General features: G+C 37.2%; 1 long non-coding RNA gene across 1 annotated transcript in view; it reads left to right on the top strand.

Annotated features, from left to right (window-relative positions):
* Nucleotides 1-5,026, top strand: part of LOC105563581 — a 76,641-nt gene extending 71,615 nt beyond the window's left edge. The window contains exon 5 of the long non-coding RNA XR_001009050.1: nt 4,331-5,026. This is a non-coding gene — a long non-coding RNA (uncharacterized LOC105563581). The remainder of the gene's footprint in view (nt 1-4,330) is intronic.
* The last annotated feature ends 212 nt before the right edge of the window (nt 5,027-5,238 follow it).

Raw genomic sequence — 5,238 nt, 5'->3', positions numbered from 1 at the left:
TAGTCTGATTCGGCCTTTACGCTAATCGTTCCGTCTGTTTTGTATTTCTTCTTTACGACAAGAGTGAAGTTACGTGTGATATAATTTGTTCAAACGCGTATTTCATGGTCAAAAATGATTAATGATCGCTGTTGACGTGCGTTCGATCTAATATGTCGGGCTGTTAACGAACAATCCGATAAACGCGTGCATACAAAGACGTCGCATATCGATCGCTATCAAGCCGTTCGCTCAGTCCTACGGCTCTCATTAACCACCCACCGATACACAATCCGTGACGGCGTTTTACCAGCCACGGGACACGCTGAAACGTTTCATAGCAGTTTCACGCTATGCCCGACAGATGGCCATCGATTAGGCCATCGTCGTTTTCAACCCTCTAAGCCACGTCCGCCTAACGGGCCTTCCTCCTCTGGCCTGCTCGGCTCTCAATTGGACGTGCGCCGGATGAATTACCGACGCGGCGCAAAGACGAGGGGATAAACCTCATGGCTCCTCATCTAAAATAAACATGTACCATGTTACACCCCCCCTGCCCTCTTATGACAGTCGGAGAGATGTGCTTCTTTTTTTATTTAACTTGTTCTCGCGTCTTCTTATGTCTGCAGTCGTCATTTTACAGCCGCATCCTTTGCGTAGATATTAAACACCGCAATGATATGAAATATATTTTAGAATAATAATAATCTGATGAGAAAGATGTGTCTTTTGTATAAAGGGTAGCTTTAAAAAATTATCATGTCTTTCATATAAGATCGTTATCTTAGTGTTACCCCAGACATTTTGTAAATACTCTAAATATTTTGTAAATATCCCATAGCACAGAAAGTTAAAATAATGTTGCTGAAACGTTGCAATGTTGAAGTACAAATATCTTTTCTACGTTGAATCTAGGTAAATGTTTGTATGTACATTAATTCTTTATATTGCTGCAACGTTAAAACAATCTTGAACAAATTATTATTTTTTGACACTCAAATAGATACTTAAAAAACGTATAATTATGAAATGTATAATATTTTTGCAATGGTCAGAAATTTTCTCAGCTAAGATGGAATAATTTAATTGTAACAGTACTTCCAACACTTGTAAAAAATATTCTGCTAAACGCGACCGATGTTAACTCAATATAATTTAACAATGTTTTCTGAATGTTGAATTGTAACATTCACAAGACATTACAATTCAGCGGACATTAGACGTTTTTGCAATATCTTTTCAACGTTGAATCTACAGTTCGTAACATTGATGCAATATTGCAATGTTGTAATGGAACGTTTCTGAGATGTTGATTCAACATTTGTGTGCTGTATGGGTATTTTATAAATTTGTCTGGAATAGTCCTCAGTATTGTATTCAATGCTAAAATTCTAACGTTTGCGTTTGACAAATAGTTGCTACGTAACAGATTTATTTCGAATGCTATTTGTGTGTTAAGAAGATCACACATTTGGTTTTTCCCAAGTTGCTCGGGCTTCGATGTTTATTAGAATATTCCCCGATGTTATCTCGTAAAGTAATCTTTCGCGGTAAAAATATACGCTTTGAAGAATCCCCATTTCCATAAATGTACGTGGCGGTTGAAACCTTTGTCGATATTCTATTTTGTTCTTTAATACGACGTGAAAATATTATTTTCTCACGCATAAAATATTCAGACAGTCTCAGACTGGCGGAAGAATACAACGGCGAATTTCTTTGAAGATCCACCGAAAGCCAAAGACTTTAACTCCTCCCCCAAGGCGCTAGACCGCATGATTGCCGTAATTTTGACTCATTACAATTACGCTAATGCCCAGCTATCAATTAGCGGAGGCTAAAGAGGTTCGCATTAAATATAATAGATAATATCGTCGTCGTTGCGAATCGTTCGTTCGTTGGTTCGTTCGTTTGTTATGCCTGGGGTCAGCGCGGGAATGGACGATGATAGTAGCGATGATGATTGCTATGAATTAAGTTTCCACGGTAAATCTTAATAACTAATAATTATACATGTTTACAATGGCGGCAGATGTTCCATTTTACAGTAATAACGGAAATATTCTTTAAATATCTGAATCATTAGTTTGTCAAAAGGTACTGATATGAATATTTTATTTTTATAGCTACACTTAGGGTGTTAAACAAATTATAATCCATCATGTATATATTGTTAGTTGAATTATTTTGAGATACGACATTTAATTCGAGCAACGTCAACGCATCGGATATGCCAATTACTTGAAATAAATTATTTAAATAAGTTGCAGCGAGGATAAAGAAGGAAGAAGAAATCAATCTTTTTTTATTCGCAAACTAATGAAATTAATATTCAATGCTGGAACGTAAATAACGGAATTCCACGCTGCGCAAGCCATTAATTCTCGGTACGTATGAATGACGGGCGAGTATCAGAAGATGTTCTTTTTACCACAGTTGGAAGATAAACGGAGAGAGGGTTCAACGTTTCAAAGCACGTGCTATAATTCCATTCGGGCGAAGATCTCGCCGAGTGTAGCAGCATGTGCGGGGATGAACTTGATTTTCCTTGACTTGCCCGCATCTTTTTGCGCCTTCGCATGTGCGAGCGTGCATCCTTAAATTTTATCTTCCAGAATCCACGGGCTTAGCGTTCACCGCGTTGTGTCGTTACAAAATATACAAAGCAACGGGTAATTTTTTTCGAGGCTCGACTTTCTCGGCCTTGTCGTAGTATTGATGAACTTGTCCTTTCGGATGAGTAATATGTCCAATCATTTATTCGCATAAATGCCGTAGATGACGTTAATTCAGGTACTAAACGTTATTCCTTTGCGTTCTATCATCGACTCATATTTTGATGATTTATAGCCTCGCGTATGTGACGCAATACCCTCTCTTGAACCCATAAGTGCACGTTTAAACGATAAATCTTGGCAGTCAGGGTAGAAGGCCCTTTTCAGGTCTCCAGGTACGGTGCAGATTCGTGTCACTTGCTTATCGATACCTTCTCAAATATATTCTGTCGAATGATATTAAATTTATGAAATATGCGAAATTTACAATTCGTTACATTTCTAATCGTGTAACATCCCCGTATTTAATGCTAAAGAGAAGAGAAGAAATTTAATGAGAAGAGAAAACTTGCTCAAACTTCTGTATAATATTTAAATTACGTTTAATTATTTAATTTATTATAATTTGTAAGATGCTTCTTATTACATAAATATTAATTTTATGGTTGGTATCTACGAATTGCTAATTAGTGCCAGTGCGGCAATCGATAATGCTGCGATAAATCTGTGGCTTACGACTGGAGTATAGTCAAAGACTGGAGCAAAGTCAAAAATGTTATAGTTCTATCGCTAAAACCATCGCTAAAATTAATTATCGCTCATTAATCAATAAATTACGAATATGTCTGTTTAAAAATTGATTGGTAGATCGTGTAATCATTGCGAAAAGAGATTTGTGATTGAAAACCTGCTATCTCATATTAGAATCCTATCGCATAATAGAAGACTTTTCTCTCTATATGCGCATATTTAAAATTACTTTGTCAAAATATTTTTTACACAAACCGTTGCTTGTTATAATACTGCCGTAGTATTCTGCCATCTTACGTAAATTTAATTTGATTACATAATTACACGTATATTTGCTTCTGCGTATAGGTAAAAAAGAGATTCGCGTAGATATTTCCTTATGTAATTTCATTGAAAGATAAAACGTACGGTGTCAATCGCACGACATATTTTTCGTCTGGCATTCCCGTTCGATGATGCCGCGATTTGACTTCAAGCATCCTGTGTAGGTAGGTATAGATTTTGCCGGGCAAGATTTCCAGTCAGCTCGAAGTCAGGATTGACGCCAGTCGGAGCGATTTATCAGAATAATGCACACGCCATTACCCTCGTGTCCCCACCTTAACCGAGATCTTGATTTCGCGCGAAGTTCCATGTAAGGCTACGGTTTTCTTTACTTACTCCCTCGTAACTTTCAATCTACGAGCTGCAATATTATTGCAGATCGTCTCTCGCGGCGAAATGTAAAAAATGCGTCTCACATATTTAGGTGGTTTTGCCGAGATCCGGTAGAGTAATGTCGCTGTCGTAGTTAAAAGATTAAGATGGTGATAGAAAATACGTAACTGTCGTGGTGCACGGTATTTGATTTATCTCAAGTAATTAATTCGGGAATACCTGCGGTCATCTCGCATTTTTTCGTCCCTTCTTGTTTACATCTTTCAATTCGTCGACATTCTCGTAATTAACTAATTAACTACTCTAATTGTTATTAATTTTGTGTCGAGCACTCAGCCCGGCATATATAATTTTATGTATTACAATTATTGAATATTGAAATTTCTCAGGTTTGCTGGATTTACACCCTGCGCATACCTTATTGAGACCCGAACGGCTTGGAGCAGCGAAACGAATGGGGACGTTGTCGTGAACATGGCTACCGTGTATTTGTTTGGTCGTTCCGTCGACCGGATCATATTAATCTACTGCTAATGAGCGGTCCTGATCAGTGGTGAAGATGCATAGGTTTTATCTCCAAGATACAGAAAACGCCCTCATTATGAGCCAACTCGGGTGTGCCTTGTGGTCGGCTTAATATTTAACGCGTCTCGAATCGTTCCATCACCGTCGATATTTCTCCAATCCAGAGAGAGAGAGAGGGGGGGAGGGGGAGGGAGAATTAGATTGTATTTGTAAATAACATCGACATATATGTCGATAATAAGCAAGCTTAAAAAATTAGCTGTTTTGAGTTACGTACCAAAGGCAGCTCCCTGTTAATTGCATTCAATTCGATAGAGATCATAAATATATTTTTAGTGTGATTTCTAAAGTTCAAACAGTTCATAATACTGGTCGAATAATATCACATGTCCGTAGTTTCCTTTCAGTTGACTGTTATAGCCGAAGTTACCTTAAACGTGAGCTATTTGTGACGACGCACAAATTGATTGAAAGATAATATTCACTGCAGAACTTGTATATAACATTAAATTTTGAATATTTTATATATAATATTTAAGTTTAAAGTTACTTTGCATAATTTTACATTAAATCTATATTGGCGTACGATGCTGATTGTATTTTGATTGCGATTCCATCCCAATAAAAGTGATAAAAATGTTTAAAACTGAGCGTTTCTTTACATATCGCATTCTTAGTATTATTTTACGAAAAGCACAGCGCATTTTGTGACCGGACGAGTTGCGATTATGGCGATTGATCTTGTGGGGCTACGGAATAATTAGTTAATCAC

The sequence above is a fragment of the Vollenhovia emeryi genome, unplaced genomic scaffold (genome assembly GCF_000949405.1).
Source record: "Vollenhovia emeryi isolate VEMERY1.0 unplaced genomic scaffold, V.emery_V1.0 DF939174.1, whole genome shotgun sequence".
In the NCBI taxonomy this organism is placed as follows: domain Eukaryota; kingdom Metazoa; phylum Arthropoda; class Insecta; order Hymenoptera; family Formicidae; genus Vollenhovia; species Vollenhovia emeryi.
The sequence above is the reverse complement of the archived record's forward strand: the minus strand, read 5'-3'. Positions and strand labels throughout refer to the sequence as shown.